General features: G+C 45.0%; 1 protein-coding gene across 1 annotated transcript in view; it reads left to right on the top strand.

The window, feature by feature from the left end:
• Positions 1-12,149, top strand: part of cfap299 (cilia and flagella associated protein 299) — a 509,376-nt gene that overhangs the window by 90,202 nt on the left and 407,025 nt on the right. The window lies entirely within an intron of this gene.

Genomic DNA, 12,149 nt, shown 5'->3' with positions numbered 1-12,149 from the left:
AAAACCTCTCTGACTCAGATCAATGGTGGGGGGGGAAGAGGAAGGTGGGTCAGATTTATCTTTGGTGGGGAGGAGGTGGGAGGGAGGTCCGATCAATGTCTGGTAGTGAGAGGGACGGGGAGGGCCGATTGTTATCTGTTGGGGGTAGTCGGGGGGAGCGGGGAGGGCCGATCCTTGTCTGGTGGTTTGGGGGGGAGGGCCATCGTTGTCTGGTGGTTGTGGGGGGGGGAACATCGTTGTCTGGTGGGGAGGGAGGAGGAGGTGGGTCAGATGTTCCTTGGGGGGAGTGAGGGCAGGCCATTCTTGGGGGGGGGGGAATGAGTGAGGCCAGATCCTTCTCAGCTGGGGGAGGGGGGGTGGGGGTGGGGAGTGAGGTCACACCGTTCTCTGCAGGAAGGAGGAAGGAAGGAGGTGGGATTGGTCTGGGTAGCAGGTAGTGGATGGATAAGGGGAACAGTGATGTCCATGGGTAGTGGGGTGGGTGGATAAGGGGGTTCACAACACCAGTTTAAAGTCCAATAGGTTTATTTGGTAGTAAATGCCACTAGCTTTCGCAGCGCTGCTCCTTCGTCAGGTGAGTGTGCCGGCATCTCCACATCATGGATAAGGGGGATCAATGATATTTCTGGGGGCCATCACTCCTGCTTTTTGCTCCTGAGCCACTTTCTCCGCTTTCTGTGGCCGAGAGCAATCTGATACAGGCGCGCTTTCTCAAATTTTTTTTCTAACTGCGCATGCACAGTTCAGAACTCCGATCGTTTCAGCCACGCTAAACCCCGCCCACAGCACGAATGGGACCCACGATTTGTTTTCAGGTTGTGTGTGTATGGGGGCGTCTGAAAGCAGATCTGAATTACACCCAGATTCAGCACTTCAAATGAGAATGGTAAGATCGGGCCAATGTGTCCATAGGTGTAGTTCATTCCCGTTATGAGGGTTCTTATTCATCCTGACCCACACACACTACCATGCACTCTCACCCATCCTCATGGAAGGTGAGGATGTGAGTGAACACCTTCATAGGGAGTGAGCCAGATATATGCACTCTCATCCTATTACATTCCAACACGCATCTTCATTCCTCATTTTTTTAGAAAACATAGAAACATAGAAAATAGGAGCAGGCGCAGGCATTTGGTCCTTCGAGCTTGCTCCGCAATTTAATATGATCATGGCTGATCCTCTATTTCAGTGCCATATCCCCACACTTTTCCTATACCTCTTTATGCCTTTTGAATCTAGAAATCTTTCTGTTTGCTTGTTAAATCTATTCAGTGACTTGGCCTCCACAGCTTTCTGTAGTAGAGAATTCCACAGGGTCACCACCTTCTGAGTGAAGAAGTTTCTCCTCATCTCAGTCCTAAATATCCTGTATCCTGATACTGTGACCCCTTGCTCCAGACCTCCCAGCCAGAGTATCAACGTTGCTGCATTCAGTCTGTCCAGCCCTGTCAGAATTTTATACATTTCGATGACATCCCCTCTCATTCTTTCAAATTCCAGTGAATATAGCCCAGTTGATCCAGTCTCTCATACGACAATCCTGCCATCCCGGGAATCAATCTGCTGAATCCTCGGTGTAGTCCCTCGATGGCAAGTGTATCCTTTCTTAGATAAGGAGACCAAAACTGTACACAATACTCCAGCCTCAAAAGGACTTCATTGGCTGTGAAATACATTGAGCTGTCTAATGATCTTGAAAGTTGCTGTTTAACTGCAGATCCTTCTTTTTTGCATTGCCCACTCATTCCAGGTTTGAGGATCACCTCATAAGGCACTCATAAGCACTGAGCTTACAAAGCAGGATCTGGGGTTAATGAAGAAGGTGAGTCTCGGGCAGGATTGAAAATACCAGTACTCAATCCAGTTAATTTATTAATTCAATGGCGAGAAAACTTGGAGGGACAGAAATGCCTACTCCAGTTTCTGTGTTGAGCTATGTTCTGACTATGAGGTAAATAATAGAGTAAAGCTCACAATCTATCCCATAAAAAGTAAGGTCATGATGAATATTTGTAGATGACATTGTCCAAGATTTTCCCATCTGTGGCTTATGCTATTGGCTACATTTTAAATTAGGTTCCTAACTTTTTTATCGGCTGTAGCAGGAAATTGCTCTCCTGCAGTGTGGATCTGTTGTCCAGGTGATCTGGGAGGCCTGGAAGCAAAGCACAATTATGAGTGCAGCCACACCTCCTTTGACATCATGGCTGAAAACCCACCTCTTGAGGTCTGCTGTTAAAAATGTTTTTGAAATATTTTTTCAAGAATTTACAATGTTTCATTCATTCAACTTTTAAATCTAACATTCCTTCTGCCTCCCAACCTCTGGCTCCTCCTCTCCTTGGCTCTGCTTGGCCCTCTCCCACAACCCCAGCACATTCACCCAACCCCACTCCCAGCACCTCTGACTCTCATCACCCCCTGCACTGTGGGGAAATGGGCAGTGATTAAGAACCAGGGATTCAATGTGCAGAGGAGGATGGAGAAGATGCTGGGCATGCTGCAGTTTTTTTGACACTACACCTGATAGCAACCCTAAATAGAACAGTGTAATGAATGCTAAATCAGTGCAAGTAGCAATGTAAGAACTAGACAAACAGCCCAAGTTTACCTTCTGATAGGTCCCGATAAGACCATCAGTATGGCCTCCCGTGGAGCCATTTCTGGTGAACCAAAATTGTTAAATTGGCTCCCTGAAACTTCTGTTGCCATTGCAGCCCTTAGAAGCGGTGAATTTCTCAGTGTGAGCAGCTTTAGGACCAGAAGCTTTGACCCCTTACAATCTGCGCCCTACAACTAGAGGGCTTCTCAATCTAGCAAATGGACCGCACAGTGGCCTCGGGCAAGGCTAGGGCAGGTGGGATCTGCTTCCTAATCAACACCTCATGGTGTCTAGACATAGCAACACTGGCAAGTTTCTGCTGCTCAAACCTAGAATACCTGACGCTAAAATGTCATCCCTACTACTTCCCGCGGGAATTCACCTCCATTATCCTGACAGCAGTTTACATCCCACCCTATGTGGACATGAAGATTGTGCTGGACGAAACATACACAATTACAAATAGCCTTGAGACAAAACATCCTGAGACTTTGTTCATCGTGGCCAGGGACTTCAATCAGGCCAAATTCAAGGGCATACTACAAAGTTACCATCAATACATCTCCTGTTCCACCAGAGGCCAAACATCCTAGACCATTGCTACACAAATATTGAACATGCCTACTGCTCTATCGCCTGTCCACACTTCAGCAAATCAGACCACAAGGTTGTGCTCCTGTTCCTGGCTTACAAGCAAAAACTGAAGTGGGAGAATCAGATAAAGAAAGTTGTGCAATGTTGGTTTGAGGAATCGGATGATCTCCTATGGGACTGCTTGGAGTCAGTAGACTGGTCAGTATTTAAAAAATCTGTGATCAGTCTGAACGAGTACGCCACTACAGTAACTGACTTCATTAGTGAGTATGTAGAAGACTGTGTGCCAAAGAAGCAAATCCTTATGTTCCCCAACTGGAAACCATGGATGAACAGATACCCACTGCTTGCTGAAGCCCAGGTGTGAGACATTCAAGTCAGGCGACTCTGGCCTATACCAGAAAGCCAGATATGACCTAAGGAGATCCATCAAAGATGCCAAAAGACAGCACCGGACAAAGCTACAGTCCCAGGCTAGCCACATAGACCCCTGCCAACTACGGCAAGGTCTGCAAGATTTAACAAGCTACAAAATTAAGGCATGTACAGTCACCGACTCCGACGCACCCCTCCCTGATGAGCTCAATGCATTCTATGCCTGTTTTGAGCAAGAGGTCAGCAAGAGCATGTCCTCCACCCTGGAAGCCCTAGGTGAACTTGTATGTGGGGTCACAATTGCAGATGTCAGAGCAGCTTTCTTGAAGGTTAACCCATGTAAAGCAACTGGCCCAGATGGGGTACCTGGACAAGCATGCAGATCTTGCAGGAATCAGCTGGTGGAGATATTTACAGACATCCTCAACCTCTCTTTACAACAATCTGAGGTCCCTATCTGCTTTAAGAAGATGACCATCATCCTGGTAGCTAAGAAAAACCAAGCAGCATGCCTTAATGATGACAGTGGTTCTGATATCTGTCATTACGAAATGCTTCGAAAGGCTAATCATGCACGAATCGATTCCAGCCTCCTGGACTACCTAGATCCACTACACTTTGCCTACCACCGCATAGCTCTACAGCAGCTGCCATCTTCCTGGCCCTACACTTAACCTTGGAACACTTAGATAACAAAGCCACCTATGTCAGACTTCTATTTATTTACTGCAGCTCAGTCATCAACACCATTATTCCCATGAAACTCATCTCCAAATTCTGTGGCCTGGCCTTCAGCTCCTCCCTCTATGACTTGATCCTGAACTTCCTAACGCACAGACCACAATCAGTAAGGATAGGCGTGATCATTCTCAGCAATGGTGCCCCAGAAGACTGTCTTCTCAGCCCCCTATTATACTCCTTATATATCCATGACTGTGTAGCCAAATTCCCCTCCAATTTGATTTTCAAGTTTGCTGATGGCATCACCATAGTGGGACAGATCTCAAACAATGATGAGACGCAGTACAGGAATGAGATAGAGAATCTAGTGAACTGGTGTGGTGACAATAATTTCTTCCTCAATGTTAACAAAACGAGGGAGATTGTCATCGACTTCAGGAATCATAGAGGAGAAAATGCCCCTGTCTTCATCAATGGGGATGAAATAGAAAGGTTCAAGAGCTCCAAGTTTTTAGTGTCCAGATCAACAACAACCTGTCCTGGTCCTTCCATGCCAACATTATAGTTAAGAAAGCCCATCAGCGCCTCTACTTTCTCAGAAGACTAAGGAAAAATTTGGTATGTGAGGTAAAACTTTCACCAACTTTTGAAGATGCACCATAGAAAGCATTCTTTCTAGTTGTATCACAGCTAGGTATGGCTCCTGCTCTGCCCAAGACTGCAAGAATGTAGCCCAATCCATCATGCAATCCAGCCTTCCATCCATTGACTCTGTCTACACTTTCCGCTGCCTCAGCAAAGCAGCCAGCATAATTAAGGACCCCATACATCCAGGACATTCCCTTTCCACCTTCTTTTGTCAGGAAAAAGATACAAAAGTCTGAGGTCACACACCAACTGACCGCTGAAGGCAGAGAGTGGTTGTGGATGGGTCTTTTTCTGCATGGAGGTTGGTCACCAGTGGAGTGCCCCAGGGATCTGTTCTGGGACCTTTGCTGTTTGTAATTTTCATAAATGACCTGGATGAGGAACTCGAGGGATGGGTTGGTAAGTTTGCTGACGACATGTAGGTTGGTGGTGTTGTGGATAGTCTGGAGGGATGTCAGAAGTTGCAGCGTGACATAAATAGGATGCAAGACTGGGCGGAGAAGTGGCAGATGGACTGCAACCCGGATAAATGCGTAGTGGTCCATTTTGGCAAGGCAAATGGGATGAAGGAGTATAATATCAAGGGTAAGACTCTTCGCAGTGTAGAGGATCAGAAGGACCTTGGGGTCCAGGTCCATAGGACTCTTAAATCGGCCTCGCAGGTGGAGGATGTGGTCAAGGAGGTGTATGGTGTACTGGCCTTCATCAATCGAGAGATTGAGTTTAGGAGTTGGGAGATAATGCTGCAGCTTTATAAGACCCTAGTCAGACCCCACTTGGAGTACTGTGCGCAGTTCTGGTCGCCTCACTACAAGAAAGATGCGGAAGCTATTGAAAGAGTGCAGAGGAGATTTATAAGGATGTTGCTTGGATTGGGTGGCATGCCTTATGAGGATAGGTTGAGGGAACTCAGTCTTTTCTCCCTGGAGAGACAAAGGATGAGAGGTGACCTGGTAGAGGTTTATAAGATGTTGAGAGGTACAGATCGGGTAGATTCTCAGAGGCTATTTCCCAGGGCTGAAATGGTCACTACAGGAGGACACAGGTTTAAGGTGCTGGGGAGTAGGTACAGAGGAGATAGAACATAGAACACTACAGCACAAACAGGCCCTTCGGCCCACAAGTTGCGCCGATCACATCTATACCTACTAAGCCATAGACCTATCTATAATCCCCAATCCCATTAGATCCCATATACTCATCCAGAAGTCTTTTAAAAGACCTCAGCGAGTTCGCCTCCACCACCACCGACGGCAGCTGATTCCATTCACTCACCACCCTCTGAGTGAAAAACTCACCCCTAACATCTCCTCTGTACTTGCTTCCCTGCACCTTAAATCTGTGTCCTCTCGTAGCAACCATTTCAGCTCGGGGAAATAGCCTCTGAGAATCCACCCTATCTATTCCTCTCAACATCTTATAAACCTGTATCAGGTCGCCTCTCAACCTTCATCTCTCCAGGGAGAAGAGTCCCAGCTCCCTCAACCTATCTTCATAAAGCATGCCTCCCAATCCAAGCAACATCCTTGTAAATTTCCTCTGCACCCTTTCAATCACTTCCACGTCCTTCCTATAGTGAGGCGACCAGAACTGCGCACAGTACTCCAAGTGGGGTCTGACAAGGGTCTTATAAAGTTGCAGCATTACCTCCCGACTCCTAAACTCAATCCCTCGATTAATGAAGGCCAGTACACCATATGCCTTCTTGACCACATCCTCCACCTGCGAGGCCGATTTAAGAGTCCTATGGACTTGGACCCCAAGATCCTTCTGCTCTTCAACACAGCTAAGACTCCTACCCTTGATATTGTATTCCTTCATCCCATTGATCCTGCCAAAATGGACCACTACACATTTATCTGCGTTGAAGTCCATCTGTCACTTCTCCGCCCAGTCTTGCATCCCATCTATGTCCCGCTGCAACTTCTGACATCCCTCCAGACCATCCACAACACCACCAACCTTCGTATCGTCGGCGAACCTACTAACCCATCCCTCCACTTCCTCATCCAGGTCGTTTATGAAAATGACAAACGGCAAGGGTCCTAGGACAGATCCCTGGGGCACTCCACTGGTGACCGACCTCCACGCAGAAAAAGACCCATCTACAACCACTCTCTGCCTTCTGCAGGCAAGCCAGTTCTGGATCCACAAGGCCAAAGCCCCTTGGATCCCATGCCCTCTCACCTTCTCAAGAAGTCTTGCATGGGGGACCTTATCAAACGCCTTGCTGAAGTCCATGTAAACCACGTCTACCGCTCTTCCTTCGTCAATGTGTTCAGTCACATTCTCAAAGAACTTAGATGTTGGGGATAAGTTTTTCACTCAGAGGGTGGTGGGTGAGTGGAATTGGCTGCCATCAGTGGGGGTGGAGGTGAATTTATTAAGGTCTTTTAAGAGATTTCTGGATGAGTACATGGGATTTAATAGGATTGAGGGTTATAGATAGGCCTAGTAGGTTGGGATATGATCGGCGCAACTTGTGGGCCGAAGAGCCTGTTTATGCTGTAGTTTTTCTATGTTCTTTGTTCTATGTTCTAAGAATAGCTTCTTCCCTGCTGCCGTCAGACTTTTGAATGGACCTACCTTGCGTTAAGTTGATCTTTCTCTACACCCTCGCTATAACTGTAAAACTACATTCTGCACTCTCTCGTTTATTTCTCTATGAACGGTATGCTTTGTCTGTATAGCATGCAAGAAATAATACTTTTCACTGTATATTAACACGTGACAATAAGTCAAATCAAAAGGTTTAGTTTTTCCCAGTTTGTTCTCGGTGTCAATTTTAGGGCCTATATTATGGAAAGAATATTTGAACAATAAGATGCAAACTAGCTTTATGTGGATCATACCAAGGATGACAAAACATAATTATGAAAAGTGATTTGAAAACTAGGGCTGTGTGGATTGCAGCAGAAAAGGTTAAGGATGGAAATGATTATAAGTATTTCAGAGGATAAATAGTGAAAGATTCTTTACATTAGCCAGGGAATAGGCAACACAGGGGTATAAAATTAGGATTTGTCCCAGGTCCTGTGGTGCACCAAAGCAAGCGTTGTTTCCCACTTTTGGCCCCAGTGGTGTAACTTCTGCGGCCCCAATAAAATACAGCCCGATAGGACAAATGCTTTCTTCTGTTCTGATAGTTTAAAAATGTATAAGTAGAAACAAAAGTATCTTTTAGATACTAAAACGTCTATGGCATATTCAGATTTCTGAGAATTGGTATTTGATGTCTTATATGTGCTTTATTTATATTGACATACTAATGAAATATGTTTTTACAATGATAACACTGTTTTCATTGGCTAATTAGCATAACTTTTTGGAAGTTAGGATGTGTTTTAACTGGCAGCAGATCCTATAGAAAGTGAAGTTTGAAAACCATTACTCTTCTGAATACATCACTCAATTAAAAAATACAGGTGCTAAACCGCAAGCCATTTTTTATTTTGACATATTTAGTGCAAGGTCCAGGAGTGTATACCAAGATGCATTTTATCGTTTTAATATTATGATGCTATGTTCCCAGTGGGAAACCACTATTGCTGGAATTGTATATCGGGAATTTAAGCAGTCCCTCCTCATCGTTTTGTATTCATTTAAAATTAATTACACCCAAATTCCCTATATGTGTTTCTGGCAACCAAGGCTGCCAGGAACACAGTTTCATACAGTTTCCTGCTAAAGATCAGCATGCCTTCTGCAACAAAAGGTAATTATGCAGTTTGTAAGTATTGCACATTTACTTTAGTGAGTCTACCTCTAAAATGTGAATTCATAACATAAAAATCTTCTGATTTCCTAACATAGAAGCTTCTTAAAGTCTGCTCTTTCCAACTGCCCCTAGTTATTTGTTAACCTGAGGAAAAGATTTTCAAATTCCCAAACGGGAATTAAATAGCTTTCTTCCATCATATTTCAATTAGCCAAACTTTCAGCTGATCTGCACAGCTGACATCTCTACGGCCTGAGTAGTGTAGGGACCATTGTGTTGCAAGGAGATTTTTTGACTTTTATAGTCTAGGTAATGTATAAGTTACCGAGTGAAAAACAGAAAATAATCTGCAACCCCTTTTTCTTAACCAGATATCAGAAGACTTCTTTTGAAATAGTGTAGCAATAACAGTTTTTACTGAGAGTCTGTTTCATATAACCACTAGTCTGCAAGAGGGCAAGAGAAAATACCGTCTTTTAAACTTTTACTTTCACTTGAGGCTTATTAACTTTGCACCTGTCACCTGTAGCTCTATGGTCATAGTCCAAACCACATGGTGACTTGTGCTCAGTTCTGAAAAATGGTGGGAGTTGGTTTCCAACCTCTGGCATGCAGTGCTATGATGTCATCACTGGGTTCCTACATATCAGCAGGGAAAATAAAATACGATTAACAACAATTTTCATTAATGTAACACTGTAAAAGTTAACAAAATTGCAGAGTATTTCATAGTGGAGGTTTAGATACAGAGCAATGAATGGTTTAGGAGGAGTGATATTTGAGTATGTTTTCAAAGGAGAATTGGAAGGGTTTATTGAAGGAGTGCCAGGGAAAAAAAAAGCAACAAGGTGATAACAGTTCTGTTACCATAGGACTTCCCCAGAGGCATTATTTATGCACATAACTCTCTGCTTTCTCTCTTTGGGGAAGAGAAGAGACCCACTCTGGGGATAGGGGGAGTGGAAATGTTAGGATGGTGTGTCATCCTATAGGGACCTTGACTGTCCCTAGCAACATATGCCCTCCTGTCCCCACAGCGGGAAAGAGGACATGTTCCAAGAGGCTGTAGATGTCATCAACAACATGCCATTAAAAACCTGAGCCCCTGACGCACTGATATTCATACATTTCAAGACAGCTGATACTCTGCCCATAGTTCCTGTGTGGACATCACATTTCTTTGAAGCTGCATCCCTATATCCTAGGTAGCAGGATAGTGAGAAGGCAACGGATAGTGATATTGGTGTTGCTGCTGGTGCTGGTAGTGTTGCTTTCTCTTGCTGTTAATCAGAGGTGGAAGGTAGTGCTGCACAAACTGCTGCATGTGGTAGTGAAGGCAGGCAGCAGGGAAGTACTGATGAATATGAATGAAGTGTAGGACAGGTAACCCGAAGTGCAAGACAGGTAAACTGAGCTTCCAAGGAATTGGAAATTACCTGCCAATTACAGAAAGCGTTCTTGAAAAGGGATACTCTGAACAGCAATCTCTTATCTGGTCATAGTTACAGCTCTTAAAGTTTCAGTGATCAAAGACTTTCAAACGCTCAGATTCACAGAAGCACCCCATGCTGTGCATGCATGTCAGTGATCCTGGGGAGTCAGCGAATAGATCTGCTTGTTCTTAAAGCCAGAATCGTTGGTGAAAACAGTACTTAACTGCCTATTGGACTATTCAAATCCTTACCTGATAGACTTCAAACCCTGCCTGGCTGAAACATAGAAAATGTCACTTTCATGGTATTTAACTCCCAGATGCGCCTGAATCTGCGTCTCCTTATTTTTAAACGTTCCACCCCCTGTCTCTACCTAAACGAGTCAGAGTTGATTCTTGTCAATAACTAATATTGTGAGACACTTGTCTTGAGCGATTATTTTACCATGGATCATTATTCCTATTTCTCTGGAACCTTTTCTCTTGATTACCTGAATTCCTTCTGGTTGAACTATCTCTCTTCATCCAAACTTTACTTTTTAAGTTAGTTTGCCATAGTCACTGGTAGAATGTTTTCAGGTTTACCACTTTATGCTTGCATTTTTTTGTTGTCATAACTGCATCATCTGAAGTCCAGAACTTAACAACAGCTTCATCTCATTAACTCACACAACTCCTGATAAGTTCATCAACTATTTTGATTTGTTTCTACCCATGCTTCCACTTTAGAGTTAATTCTGAGTAACAAGAGTAGAGGCTGTTCACTCGCTAGTCTAATCCTCATCTGTTTAAATAACCATCAAGTGTTAAGTAGAGTTCCCAAATCAGGAGAGTGACATGTTTGAGAATAAGGCCATAACGCTTCTTGGGAGAGAATGTTCTACTGCTCTACCAGCAGACAAATCCAGCATTATTTGTCTTCATAATGCTCCCATGAGGAGAGGAACAGCGCAGAGGCAAGAAGGTCAGGCACCAGTGGACCCACAGCAAGAACGCCACTTTCTCAATGGGCATGCCAGAAAAGGACTCAGGTGGGCATGGTGCAGAGGGAAACTCCGTAGCTGCTGTCTTCTCCTGCAATCTCAGTTCAGATTTGTTGGTCAGGTGGGCCTGGCTCCACTTGCTGATCTTTTGGGAAGGGGACTTCCTGCCTTACCCTTGCAGCCTGGCAAACCTGTTGTTGGGCCACCTGGTGTCTGCCCTATACACAGTAAAAAGTCTGACAACACCAGGTTTTAGTCCAACCTATTTATTTGATAATATACTCACAAGCTTTCGAGGGACACCCTCTTCGTCAGGTGAATGGAGAGTTCTGGCCTCAGACAGAGCATATAAAGCACAGACTGTTTAGAGATTACTGATTAGAATGCGAATCTTTACACGTAACCTGCTGTTCAAGACCTGAAGTGGCTGATAATGTGAGTGGAAGGAGCACTGATCACAGTTTAAAGAGATGTGTATTGTCTCCAGACAGTACAGTAAGTGAGGTTTTGCAAACCCAGGCAAGTCACGGGGGTTACAGATAGTGCGACATGAACCCAAGATCCCTGTTGAGACCGTCCTCATGTGTGCGGAACTTGGCTATCAGTCTCTGTTCAGCGACTCTGCGCTGTCGTGTGTCATGAAGGCCGCCTTGGAGAATGCTTACCCGAAGGTCAGAGGCTGAATGCCCGTGACCACTGAAGTGTTCGCCAACAGGAAGGGAACAGTCTTGCCTGGTGACTGTCGAGCGATGTTCATTCATCCGTTGTCATAGCGTCTGCATGGTCTCCCCAATGTACCATGCTTCGGGACATCCTTTCTTGCAACGTATCAGGTAGACAATGTTGGCCGAGTTGCAAGAGTATTTACCATGTACCTGGTGGACGGTATTCTCACGTGTGATGATGGTATCCATGTCGATGATCTTGTATTGTATGCCCAAACCATCAGGAGGTGCGTTAACACCAGATTCATCAGCCGCACTCACAAGACAGCCCCGAACATCACCCAAGCACAACGCAACGCCATCCACGCTCTCAAGACAAACCGCAACATTGTCATCAAACCAGCAGACAAAGGAGGGGCCATCGTCATACTGAACAGAACGGATTACT

This window comes from Carcharhinus amblyrhynchos, chromosome 1 (genome assembly GCF_965287045.1).
Source record: "Carcharhinus amblyrhynchos chromosome 1, sCarAmb.v2.hapA, whole genome shotgun sequence".
NCBI classification, from domain to species: domain Eukaryota; kingdom Metazoa; phylum Chordata; class Chondrichthyes; order Carcharhiniformes; family Carcharhinidae; genus Carcharhinus; species Carcharhinus amblyrhynchos.
This window is presented reverse-complemented; position numbering and strand designations above follow the sequence as displayed.